Below are 14086 nucleotides of genomic sequence, written 5' to 3' on the forward strand. Positions count from 1 at the left end.
CCTTTGCTGGCCGCCCCACGTGTGCGCTTGGTGGAGGGAGCGGGCTGGACAACGCGCTCCGGTCCTGTAGGGCGCTCTCCATGCAGAGTTTGGGGAGGGCAAAGGGGTAGTGCGCAGGGAGGAGGGAGCGGGGAGGAGGGAGCGGGGAGGGGAGGGAGGCGGGCGGAGCGCAGTGCAGCGGCGGCAGAGGCGGCGGCGGAGGGAGGAAGGCAGGCGGGCAGCTGAGGGGCCGCGGCGAGGCAAGCGCGGGCAGCCGCGGCAGAGTATCTCAGCCGCAGCGGGGCCGGGCCGGGCCGGGCGCGCACCAGTGGCGGCGGCAGCGGCAGCATCTCGCTCGCGGAGCCGGCGCAGGTGAGGCAGGGGCCTCGGGTCCGGACTCTGGGCCTCCTCCCCTCTCCCCTGGCTTCCTTTCCATAGGTACTCAGCCCCGGGAATCCCTGCGGACCAGAGCTCCAGCCGGTGCACGTCCTGGGTCCCCTTGCCCCGCGCAGGCAGGCGCCTTGTCAGCAGTGACCTTGAGCGGGCACCAGGCGGCGAGTGACGCGGGCCGGGGTGGGCGCCTGCGGACCCGGCGCCTGTGGACGCCGGGAGGGGACGCTCAGCGCGCCTTCAGCGCGCAAACTTTCCGGTTGCGGCTGCGAGCAGCCCTGGAATTAGGGGGCAATCAGGGTGCTAGAATCCTCCTAATTTTCTCCTTCCCAGTTGGCTTGACTTCTCTGCCTGGTCTCTCTCTGGTACTACCCCCCTCCCCCCTTTATCCAGGCTCCGATTCCTGCAGGTCAGGAACATGACTAGAGCTGTGGACTGTGACCCTGGGCTGGGGGCTTCTCTCTCCAAAGGTGGCTTCTCCCCTGAGTCCAAGTGTGCACTGGTGTACCCTCCCCTCCACCAGGTGCTCTCTGCATCTCCAGCTTTGCCTTTTCCTCAAGCCCTTCACCCTGCCCATAGCTCCTCTCTAATCACAGTGGGGGTGGGGAAGGGTTGCTCTTGGAGGAGTCCCTCACCTAGTGACACATAGCTCTGAAGCCCCACACTGCCTTGGGTTCTCAGATCCGCAGCTTAAATTTTCAGCTCTGCTTTAAAGGCTCCTTCAGGAAGTGGGCTCAGGCTGGTATCCTGCCCCAGACCCCCATGATGGATTGATATGTTCCTGGACATCTGGACTCACCCAGGGCTTGGTCACCCTGAAGCCTCCTATGGTCTCAGGAGGAAGGGATGTCCTGGCCTTGGGGTGTGCCCTGGCCTCCTAGAACATTATTAGCCTTGGAAAAGGGAAATGAGGTTCAGAGAGAGTTAGCCAGACTCAAGGTCACACAGCCAGCCTGAGAGGAGCAAGAACTGGGCTTTCTCATTATAATGGGTTGGGAGTGATGGAGAAGACTTCTGTTTGGTTCCTACACCTGGGGGATATGGCTCTGAGGACACTCTGTCTCTTACTATCTCTGTGACCTCTGACAAGTCATTGCCCCTCCCTGACTCACTTTATCCATGTGTAAAATGAGGGTAGCTACCTCATAGAGTTGGTCTGATAGCTGAGTTAATGTTCTTTAAGTTCTTACCATTCATGCCTAGTGCATGGTTTGCGTCCAAAAATTTTTGGCTACAACATGTGAATTTCCTTTCTGAGCCTGGAAGGGAAAAAAATCTTTCCCATCCTTTTCCTTCTGCTTCTGGCTCCTAGATTTATGTGGGTTCACCCCTGTGGCTCTGTGGGCTGTTGGGAGGCAGGCAGTGCCTGTTGGAACCCTGAGCACCTGTGCTATACTAGTATATGGAGTGTTGGGTGGAGGCAAGGGTTCCAGCACACTCAAGAGCCTGCTGGCCCACTGGCCAGGCTAACTTAAGCTGTGGCTTCCTGCTGCTTCCATGGGGAAACCTAATTTCTATTTGGGAAATGAAGACAAGGCTCTGCTGCGGCTCCAGGAAAAGACCCCCTCTCCATGCAGTACCATGGGAGGAGCATCATTTTCATCTCATCCATCTGACCCACTCTTCTCCTACCTCTGTGAGATGTCATTTCTTCCCCCTGAGGCACTATTGGAGCAGAGGAGATGGTGTGGGTTGGGGGTAGGGGGGTCTCATTCATTCATTCATTCACTCACTCACCAAACCTTGATTTATGCCTTCTCTGAGTCAAGAGGTGCTTAGAAATACAGAGAGATTGGCCATATCTGGCAGATATGATGCATCTACCAGGTGCCAGACATTTGCTAGGCACCGGAGACACATTCATTCATGTGACAAATTTTTATTAAGTACTTAATATGTGCTAAGCACAGTTTGATGAGCCAGGGACATGGGTAAATAAAACAGACCTCCTCCCAACTGTTTAGGATGACCATATAATTTGTCATCCAAACTGAGACAATTTCAAGAATGAGAAAGGACATTATTAATAACTAGAGGCCCGGTGCACGGATTCATGCACTGGTGGGGTCCCTCAGCCTGGCCTGCTCTTTCTCGAAATCTGGGATCCCTCTGGGGTTGTCGGACTGCTAGTCTCAGCCGGATCCCGCAGATGGCCTGTGGGAATTGGCTGAAACCCGCAGTCCAACATCCCCTGAGGGCTGTAGCAGTGGCCAGGGAGGAGCCCGAGCTGGGTTTGGGCACCGCCCTGCTCCTGCTCATCCCGCCTGCTGTGCCTGCCATTGCTGCCACTCAGTAGCACTGCCGTGGAGGTGGGAGAGGCTCCTGCTGCCACAGCTGCACTTGCCAGTCATGAGCCTGGCTTCTGGCTGAGCAGCGCTCCCGCTTTGGGAACGCACTGACCACCAGGAGGCAGCTCCTGCATTGAGCGTCTCCCCCCTGGTGGTCTGTGTGCATCATAGTGACTGGTCAACTGGTCGAGCAATTGACTGGTCATGATTGTTGCTTAGGCTTTTATTATATAGTTAAAACCAGGACCATTCAACTAAATTGGGGTATGTGGCTATCCTGTGACCTTATGTGTCCACCCCAGTGTCCAGGGAGAACTGTTAATATTTTGAGCTTGTTTTTTGCCAGGCTCTGTGCTAAACACTTTAGGGTTATCATCTGATTGAATCCGCACAGTGTTGTGAAGCTGGTTTACTATCTGTGTGCATCTGGTTACTAGTGGAGCCCCTTCTGCAACTTAACTCCTGGGCTGCACTGCCTTACCAGAAATAGGGCCCAAGGCTACTCTCTTTCTCTCTCAAAGAGGCACATAGACAACTGTTAAGCAGGAATACAAATGCTTCATAGATGTGCCATGGGGTGCAGATGGAGGAACAGATTCTGCCTGGATGAATCAGAGGCAGCTTCCTGGAGGGGGGACCTTTGATCTGGACCTTGAGACATGAGTTAGGATTTTGACAGACTGTGCAGATTAAAGGGAGAGCATTCCAGGCCCAGGTTGCTAAGGTCTGAAGGTGTGGGGTATGTGCACTGTTTGGGGATACCAACTCAAAATAGATCTGGATCCACTTGTGACCAGACATGAGTTATGTCTGAAACAGTAGGAGACAGTGGATATTCAGTCCAGGAGTAGTGTGCTATGGCATTCGATGAGCTTGGCATTTCAGAAGGATGCTCTAAAGATGGGCTATTCTGTGGGCCAGGAGCAGAGAATTTGTTGTACTAGATTTCCCTTTGACAAGATTTTCTAGTGCCTGATCTATACCAGAGATTGCCTGCAAGGTCAGGGAAATCATTTTGTTATATAGAGTCACTGCAGAAGAATTTTGCCAGCATCTGTAGCAGCAAAAAGGTTTCACCCGGCAAAGTGATCGCCAACAAGAGAAATATTAACCTACTTAAGGGAGAGGGTTTTTAGTAGCACCATTTGCAAATAAAGAATATGCTTATACGTTAAATCTTTGCTCTGTTAAATCACATTTAAAAAGCTCTAACTTCCTTTCCTTCCCTCCTCTCTATGTCATCACTGTCACCATATAAATCTGGGAATAACAAAACTATATTTTTTAGTAATGTCTCATTTCTCAACTTTTCATTAATTCAGCTTGGTCTCCTTTCCTCCCTCCCCAATGAAGTGGAATTATCAAATCTTTATGGTAGCTAAAAATTTGAACCCATTAATAGAGAGCCAAAAAAGGGGGTCAATTATTGGGGTCTGGGGATTGGAAAATCAGACTAGAAAGGTCTGAGAAGTAGAAGAAAACCTGATGGTTGATGGGAAGGAGGAAGGAGTTTGTGGCTTGTGCCGTCAGTCACACAGGGGCCTGTGTTGAGAAGGGCCATGTGATTTAATGCTCTGTGGTTGCCATATTGAAATGCTTAATAATTTTTCGCCAGGGGGCAGGGGGGGCACATTTTCATTCTGTACTGGGTCTCACAAATTAATGTAGCCAATCCTGGGAGGGAGGAAAAAGTAGAGGTGGGAAGTGGTAGAGGAGGAGAGACACCACACAATGGGGAAGAGGGAGCAAATGGGAGGAAGCACTGGGGTTGGTCACAAGGCACAGGGAGCAGGGGAAAACATGGGCAGGAGCCTTTATTTTGGTTTCTTCAGAAAGGATTGGGAAAGGTGGGTTTACAGGTTTAGCATTGCTTGGTTTGAATAACTTCAGTGGCTCTGGGACATAGGGGCTGTCCCTAGTTGTCTAGTACCTGGCACTGGGGTGATTAGGGCAGGAGAATAATGAATGGCCCAGAGTGTAAAAGCCCCATAAAGGAAGTAGTGAGGAGGAGTATGGAAGTATGCTGTCTCTGCCCCTTCCCACCTGTCCTCACCCCAGCAAGTCATAGAACTTTAAAGTTAAGGTACTCCTTCCCTTTGAGAGTAAGTGGGCCAACTCCTTGATTTCACAGAAAAGGAAAAAGATTGGCCCAGACAGGGAAAGCAACTTCTCCAAGGTTACACAGCATTTTAAGGGAGCTGAGCTAGAATTTGTTCAAACCACTACTTGGTTAGTATTTACTTTTGCTAGAACAGAGTTATAACTAAGCCAGATCCATCAGACTGAACCAGTTAGGTTCTGAATTCCTGTTTCGTTTAATGTCATCCCCAGTGAGTCTGGAACATAGTAGATGATCAATACACAACTGTATTAGTTTCCTAGGGCTGCTGTAACAAATTATCACAAATTGAGGAGCGTAAAACAACCAAAACTTATTCTCTCACAGTTCTGGAAGCTAGTAATCCTAAATCAAGGTGTCAGAAGGTCCACACTCTCACCAAAATCTGCAGGGAAGAATCCTTTTCCCTCTTCCTAACTTCTGATGGTTGCCAGCAACCTTTGCTGCTCCTTAGCTTGTAGCTACATTACTCCCATTTCTGCCTCTGTCTTCTTTGTATGTGTGTCTCTATTTACAAATTTCTCTCTCCTTATAAGGACACCAGTCATATTGAAATAGAGCCCACCCTAATCAAGTATGACCTCATCCTGATTACATCTGCAAAGACCCTATTTCCAAATAAGGTCAAATTCACAGGTACTCCCACATGTCTTTTGGAGAGGACACAATTCAATGTATAACAACAGTGAACCAAAGAGAAAGTGAATGTTTATGATTTCAGAGAAGAATGAGTTCCCTTCCCCAAAGTTAATACCAGTTCTGAAGACTCAAGAGTCCTTTAGAAGGTGAAAACAAAAACAGTAACAATGATTTAATCCACATGTAGAGAGAAAATAGTCCAAGTGTACACAACAGCATCTCCCCCATGAGCCAGCTTGCTTGGCTTATAAGGCTGACACCATCATTTTCTGATTGTGTCTGTGTGATCTTGGGTAGATGGTGTCAGCTCTCTCTGTTTCCTCATATGTATCACAAGAGACCAACAGTTTCTACCACAAGCGAACTTTTGTGAGGAATGACAAAAATTAAGTCAAGTTCTTCGAACAGTGCCTGGCACACAGGAGGCACTTTCTGGATGTCAGCATTCATTGCTACCATCATCATCATCTTGTAACTTACAGAGCACTTTTCATATATCTTTGTATCTTTCTATCTCTCCAGCAAGCCTATGATGTAGTTCAATAAATATCAGTTTCCACTCTAGCCAGTTTGTCTCAGTGGATAGAGCATTGGCCCTCAGATTGAAGGGTCCCAGGTTCAGTTCCAGTCAAGGGCATGTACCCTGTTTGCAGACTTGATCCCAGGCCCTGGTCAGAATGTGTGAGGGAGGCAACCATGTGTCTCTCACATTGGTGTTTCTCTCTGTGTGTCTCTCCTCCTCCCTTCCACTCTCTCTAAAAATCAATGGAAAAATATCCTTGAGAGAGGATTAATGTAAATAAATAAATATCAGTTCTCAACCCTCTGATGTGAAGACATTGCTATCAGATATTTTCTGCTTTCATGGGGCTGAGAGGTTGGGGAGCAGTGACGCATCAGGCCATGGTAGGGATGGATGTGAGGGGAGGTAGACAGTACCCAAAAATGGGAAATAGCTTCAGCATCTGTTGCCCCATTGTCACTGTGCTTCCTGGAAGATGGGACTGATTAGGTCTTTTGTAACCTTGCATCCTTAGGCCCTAGCATGTAGTAGGCGGTTGATAAATGTGTGATGGGTTTCTTATAAAACACAAATAGTCACTTCCTCCACCCCAACAACAATAACAAGACCCTAGGATGTGGCTATCTTGCCTAAGTAGTGATTTCTGTTCACCAAAACTCACAGGTGAGCTGTCAACATATGATCAACTTGGAAAAAAATCTGCTTTTGGTGTTATTTGAAAGAACAAACTATTGAGGTGAACCTCCAATAGTCATATTATAGAACTGAGTGAGTTCTGACGGGCAGAGGTGTATAGAGGGTTCAACATGTAGGTGGGATATAAGAGGTACTGCATGTAGTGAATGGGCATTGGCGAGAGATGCCGCAGTGAACAGAATTTCCCAAATGTTGCCATCAGGGGTAGATAAGAAATGAGGCTAGGAAAGTTCTCTCTCAGCAAATCAGTGCAAAGGACAGCCAGTTGAAAACTGAACATTTTTATTGTTCAGTAATATAATGATGTTTAAGAGTGCGTAGGAACACATTCTGGACAGACCTCTTACTAGTTGTGTGACTTTGGGCAAGCTTTTCTGTGCCTCCATTCCCTCAGCAGTAAAAGAAGGAAAATAAAAGTAATGCATAGGATTGTTTTAAGGATTAAGATTTGTGAAGTATTTAGCAAAGAGCCTGGATCATAAATATCATCTCCCTCCCTTGCCCTCTTCTTCGTCCTTCCACTGCTCCTTCTTTTTAATATACTGATTTGGTTGGTCATTAGTGATTTAAAAATACTCCCAGTTCCTTACTCTTTAGGCACATGATAAATTGAACTTTCTTACCTCTTTTGACATTAGTTGTAGCCATGTGTCTTCCTTTGGCAGTGAACTTTGAGAAGTGATATGTGTTCCTTCTGGGTGGAAGCTCCAATAACCAGCATGCTGTTTACCTCTTTTCCCTTTTCCTCCCTTGGCAATCGAGGCAATGGAGCCTCCTTCAGTCTGATTCCTGAGTGAGAGTGATACAGAACAGAACCTCCAGCCAATCCATGATGGACATGTGCATCACTGGGCAGTAAGCCTTTGCTTTAAGCCACTGGCACTTTGGGCTTATTCATTGTTGCAGCATAACCTGGCCCATCTTGACTGATTCAGGTAGGGAGTGAGTTGAAATAATCACAATTTGTTTAGAGATATCCATGAGTCTTTTAATTCCTTTAAGTGTGATGCCAAAAAAAGTTTAGTGTTTGAAGGTGTTATGACCAAGAAATGAGTAAGAACCACTGTCCTATGAGTTTAAGGCCAGTCTCTCTGGCATGACATATATGGACCTTTCCAATTTCACCCTGGCCTCATCTACTTTTGTCTCCACATGTTCTCTGAGCTCTTCCTGACAAATCCACAGCATCCTTGAAATGGGCCAGTGTTTGCACATCTCCAGGCCTTTACTCATGCCCTGTCTAGAATGGGACATCCTGTCACCCAACGAATGGCTACGGTGGAGTGGAACAAGTGCATGGGGGAAAAGGGGAGCACTGGGCTTGATCTGTGAGGCACAGAAGGCATAATTAGGACTGAGAATGAGATTCCTGTTCAAGGCGAGTTTTCTAGCCATTAGAGCTTGGCCTGGCAGAAGTGGGGTGTCATCAAGGGGGTTCCTGGTTAGCAGAATAATGGAAACTCTTCAATCCTGTCACACATGTCTTTAGGTGAGATTGGCCAAAGAAGGTGGATCTTAGCTGCAATTCTGTATCTATTTTTACCTTTTCAAAATAAAAATAACTTTTATCCCCTGATTATAGACATGCTACAAAATGATTATAGAAAATTCAAACAGTATTGAAAAGTACAAAGAAAGGAAAACTCAAATAAATGCCACAAAATAGCCAACCTCCAAAAACATTTTATCAAATGTCCTTCCAGACATTTCTCTAAGATTGATAGGTAAATAGAAAGATGGTGTGTTTTTTTATCTTTCTCACTCAGTAGTAGAGTATGGACATCTTAAATATCAATAAATATACCTCTAATTCATCTTTTATAAGTAGCTCTGCCATAATTGATTTAATGGATCCCTTCCTGATGGACACTTAGGTTGTGTTCATAATTTTGCTATTATAGACAACACTGTAGCAAACATTCTTATATGTGGACCCCTGGGCATGTGTCCAGGCATTTTCTGAGGATGAATTCCTAGAAGTGGAGTTGCTGAATCAGGCAAAACTGTTTGGAATGAAAGAAGAGAAGAAAGCTGTGGTATGATTAGGTAGAGAAATCATTTCCGGCTTAAGGGCAACCTGAAAAGGGTCTGAAGGAAGAGGGAGATGAGTGGGGGATTGAAGCTGGGCTGGAAGGTTGGAGGAAGTGAAAGAAGGGGAGAGGATGTGGAGGGAGCTGGTTTAGAGGACCTCAGTTCCCAGTTTGAAATGATCCATTCCCCAGACAAAGGCAAAATGCATATGGCAGTTATGATTTATGTACATCCAGACAATTAAAAGCACTTGGTGTGCTCATTTCTATTCGAGCTTCGTCACCACCTTGCAAGAAAGATCTCTGTTCTCATTTTACAGAGGAGCAAAGTGAAGCCTGGAGAGGATGTGGTGAAATGAGCAGATAGATGTCCTCATTTTATAGTATGTAGGCTTCTTCACAGCCCTACACCTTTCTTTGCACACACTATAGGCTAGCTCATTCCTCCAGTCTTTGCAGATGCCATTTCGTCTGAAAGGCCAACACTTCCTCACTCTTGGGAAGGAAGACTGGTCATATGTGACTTCTTTGTGAAACTTTTCTTTATGACCCCCCAATCTACCCCTCGCACCCCTAAAAGCAAGACAGAGTGGGGCAGGGCTCAGAAAGCAGGCCATCACCGGAGCATTAATTATTGTGTACTAACTGTTGAACTAGGGAGTCCACTTTTGGCTTCAGTGAATTGGATTCCCTGACTCAACTGAAAAACAAATAAGACCCCTTCTTATTGCACGTAATCAAAACTTTGCAGGTGGGTAATTCAACAGCTCATCCATGCCATTGAAACCCACAGTCTTTCTGTTCTTCTCTGCCATTAGCAGCCAGAAGAAGTTCCTATATCCCAAGCATCCCCTGCAGATATCACAATGACCAGAGGGCAAATGGCATCTCTGTGTCTCTCTTATCAGGGGCGATGTCCCAGCCAACTTCCCCTGTGTCTCATTGGCTGGAGTTGGGGCACATGGCCATCCATGCCTAAACCAATCACAGCTTAAAATGACCAAGACTGTCTGACCACCATGACTCAGTGAACCAGAAGGTGACTGTTCGATTCCCAGTCGGGGCACATGCCTGGGTTTCGGGTGTGGGGTGTGCAGGAGACAGCCAATCAGTGATTCTCTCTCATCAGTGATGTTTCTCTCTCTCTCTCTCTCTCTCTCTCTCTCTCTCTCTCTCTCTCTCTCTCTCCCTTCCTCCCTCCCTCTCTTCCTCCCTCCCTCCCTCCCTCTCCCTTCCTCTCTGAAATCAATAAAAATATATTTAAAAATATTTTTTTAAAAAAGAGAACCAGAACTTATCTCTGAGTCAGTTGGGGATACAGTCAGGACTCTTCCAGCCAAAAAGGAGGAGAGAATGGCCACTGGAGAGGCAGCTTCCAGAGCCCATCCAACCATGTGCTCACTCTCCTGGCTCCCCTGCTAGGTTGGGTGATATGAGAGAACAGGGGATTGGAGCTTATTTCTTCCGCTGTCCTTTGCAGGTAAGCACACGGGTTTTCACATGTAGATATTGAGGAAACTATTGGTTGAAAGAAATTAATCAGTAGGTGCTTCAAGAGATTCCATCAGACCTTGAGATTTAAGGATTCTCTGGGTACCAGCAATGCCAATGCTCTGTTAATTTGATGGGTGATTTTGGTATTTTGAAGAGTATATAGGAATGACTTACATTGTCCTCATAGTTGTGGGAAAAATACTAGAACTTTAAAAAGATGTAGAATAGGTGCCCAGAAAAGCAGAACAAGGTGTATTACGGACTAGATACCATGAAGGGCAGAGGTAGGTGGTGGAGAAAAACACTTGTGTACTCCTTAGAGAGTGGACATGAGTGTGATGGATTTGAGGCAGAGAAGGCACCGACTAGGCCTGAAGAGGATTCATTCCTGAGGACCTACTCTGTGCTGGGCATCGTATTTGTACCGATTTTGTCTCACCCTTCTTGTGTCTCTACGTAAATGGGGAAGCTGAGGCTCAGAGGATAAGGTTTCTTGTCCAATATCACTGAGCCAAGAAGTGGTGAAATTTGGCTGAAAAAGCAGATCTGTTCTGAAAAGCTGGCTCCTTTCTGCAAAGGGGCTGTGATGGCCATAAGGGTCCACCTAAGTCCAATGGGAAATGGAAAGGGGAGCCTGGAACCTGACAGGAGGGGCTAGAAAAGGCTTAGTGCAGTGGAAACAAGAGAAAAATCCCAGTGAAAGAGGTGTTTATACCAGAATTCAGGGTGGGCTTGAGGAGCCACTGTCTTTGATATTGAACTTGACTTCGAATCCCTGATCTACCAATTAATAGCTATGATCTTGGGCAGGACACTTCCCTTTTCTATACCTCAGTTTCTTCCATTATAAAATGATGATGATAGTTAACTACGTGCCCAGTGACTGGCATATAATAATTTAATAAATGGAGTGATTATAATTATCGTTACTGTTGTTGCTGTTCTTTTAGAACTTGGTGGGTAACCAGATCTAGAGGTGACTGGCTCTCAGTTATGTCTTGGTCACCATATGTATTGGACCTTGGTTTCATCCCTCCCAGCCTGGCTCTCTAAGCCTCACCTGTAAACTGAGGGGGTTGGGCCCGTTGACTTCTAGCATCCTCCCTTGTTCCAAACCCTGCACTTGTGTGAGGTGGAAGGGGGAGGCTGTAAAGACAAAAGGAATCAGAATAGAGTGAGGGGGATGCCTTTATTCTGGGGAAGCAAAGCAGGGGAAGGGTAGAGAATGGAAAGAAGAAAAAGGGGAGCCAGAGGAGGCTGAGCAGCCATAGAGGACCAGGCAGGTGTGCAAGCCCCAGGCTGGGCAATTTGGAGGCAGGCACAGAAGTGAACAGCTAAAACTAAATGAGGCAGAAGCACGTTGAGAACAGCTGCCTCTAAAATCTGCCCTGGTTGTGGGAGAACCAGAGGGAGAGGAATCAATCACAGCTCTTCCTGATGCTTAATATCTGGGGGGTGGGGGGCAGGGCTTTGAAGCATGTGTGTTAAAAGACTGAAATTGAATTTCTCCAAAGTTTGCAGGAACACTGTAATTATGCCTGAGAACATGGCTATGAAATCCCCTTGAAATCTATTTTTGGGCACAAGGTTTTATAACCAGAGTCAGAAATTGAGTGGAAGTGTGTGGGAGGCTGACCCTGGACAGTTTCCATGTTTGAGAGGAGGGGAAAGAATATTTTTAACTGCAAACACCATGTCTCATAGGGTAAGACTGGGGAGGAGGCAGCCTCATCACTTTGGGTTTCTTACCCACTGCCATGTTAAGACAGGAAGTGTTTTTGACAGAAGTTATTAAAGTCTCTTACTCAGAGGGAGTGGCTGGAGGCTTGGGATTGAGTGATGGAACTTGCCTGGGACTTTTGCTTTTAGGAATAGAGATACCTGAAACTTAATTTTCTAGAGACCCCTGCACTTGTGTACTTGTTATAGGACCCAGGGCACTTTGGCCAGAGACTTTGCTCTTACACTACTATATAAGTTAGCTACTGCTATGTAACAAACTGACCAAAACTTGATTCCTTAAAGCAGTAAGTTTGTATTATTGCTGAAAAACCTATAGGATAGCTGGATGGTTTTTCTGGTCCTGGCTGGGTTTCCTCACATGTCTGTGCTTAGCTGTTGGTCAGGCAGGTAGCTCTGCTGATCTTGCTGGGCTCTCTCACATATTTGGGGGTTGGCTGGCTCTGATTAGCCTAGGATGATTCAGTTGGGGTGGCTCATCTCCATTCCATGCTCACCTGAGTTTGTTCACATGGCAGTGGCAATGGCAGGGCTGTGTGAGCCAAGGACAGAAATACGCAAGGACTCTAGAGACCCAGGTGTAGAATTGGCACAGTGTCACTTTCAATGCATGCTGTTCGCCAAAGCAAGTTAAGAAGTCACCTCAAATTCAAGGATGAAGAAATATGATGATACCTCTTAATGGCAAAGTCAACTGGAAAAGGCTTGGATCTAGGCAGGCTTTTATCTAGGACCATTGATGCCTTCAATCTGCACAACCACCAGCGTCAGTGTTGGCCTCCAGGGCTGTCACTGCCACAGTGGGTGGCCATCCCTCCTAAAAGTCCTCCTGAAGCCCAGGATTCCCTTTTTGTGCAAAGAGTTTTTCATAAGAGTCTTATTTGTGGAACCAGGAAAATGTATGCCCCCAAACAATGAGAGATTTTTCACTCATGAGGCTGACAGAAATTAAAAAGTGTGATCCTCTCAAGAATTGGTGAGAACGTGGGGAATGTAGGTACTGTATACACTGCTGGTCAGCGTTTCCATGCCATGGCCCATTCTGCAGCATCTGTTAGAATTGAGAATACATGTAAGGGTTTAACATGTGAAATACTACTCAACAATAAAAGGGAATGAACTGTTGATATAAGCAACCACCGGATGAACCTCAAGGAGTGAAAAAGGCCAATTCCCACTGCTTATGTACTGCATGATTCCATTTAGGTAACATTAGTGAAACGACATAATTGCAGAGATGGAGAACAGGTGAGTGGTTGTCAGGGGTTAGGGATGGGGAGAGGGGCATGCAGCCATAAAGGGGTAGTAGGAGAAGACCTTATGGTGATAATACAGTTGAATATTTTGGTGGTGGTGGTGTGTGCACAAAGGTACACATATGATAAAATTGCCTAGAGTTACACATAGGCATACAAGTGGCTATACAACTGGTATAATCTGAATAAACTCTGTGGATTGTACCAATGTCCTTTTCTTGGCTTTGATATTGTATTCTATTCATGCAAGATCTTGACTTTGGGAGAGGCTGCTGGAAGGGTGTGTAGGTCTTCACCATACATTTTCTTGAAACCTCCTGCAAATCTACAGTTATTTCCAAATAAAAAGTTAAATGTAACTACACAGGTTCTCTGGCCTGGCAAGCCCATGCTATTGTTAGTGTCCATCACAGAGACATGATCCTGTGCCCTAGGAGGCTTATGCAGATGGTCACTGAACACTGTTTAATATTGAAGTGTTGAAAACCATTGGAAATAACCCAAATGTATTCTTTCACCTAATAATCATTTATTAAGCTCCTACTATGTGTCAGGCACTATGCCAGGCTCTGGGATATAGCCATGAACAAAATAGTCTAAGTCCCTGCCCATGTGGGGTTCATGTTTTAGTGATTGTCCTACAATAGGTGATTAAATAAACCACCGAGTAGCTGCACTGAGGAATTCCACGGTTCTATCTCCAGAACATATTACTGTGAGGAAAGAGAAAGAAGCAGAATCAGGCATTTAATATGCCATTTATTTAAAGAAGAACAAAGAACCTTAATAGATATTTACAGAATAGTCCATCTAAAAACAGCAGAATACACATTCCTTTCCAGTGTACATGTTCCATGTATAGGATAGACCACATGTTAGGCCACAAAACAAGTCTCAATAAACTTAAGAAGATTGAAATCATATTAAGCATC

General features: G+C 46.2%; 1 protein-coding gene across 1 annotated transcript in view; it reads left to right on the top strand.

Moving 5' to 3' along the window:
• The first annotated feature begins 208 nt into the window (after positions 1 to 208).
• ATP2B2 (ATPase plasma membrane Ca2+ transporting 2) overlaps positions 209 to 14086 on the top strand; it is a 369370-nt gene continuing 355492 nt past the window's right edge. Inside the window, exon 1 of the mRNA XM_070433633.1 lies at positions 209 to 351. The gene's annotated coding sequence lies outside the window, so the exon portion shown is untranslated. The remainder of the gene's footprint in view (positions 352 to 14086) is intronic.

This window comes from Myotis yumanensis, unplaced genomic scaffold, assembly GCF_028538775.1.
Source record: "Myotis yumanensis isolate MYYU_CA2020_CCGP unplaced genomic scaffold, mMyoYum1.0.hap1 SCAF_14, whole genome shotgun sequence".
NCBI lineage: Eukaryota > Metazoa > Chordata > Mammalia > Chiroptera > Vespertilionidae > Myotis > Myotis yumanensis.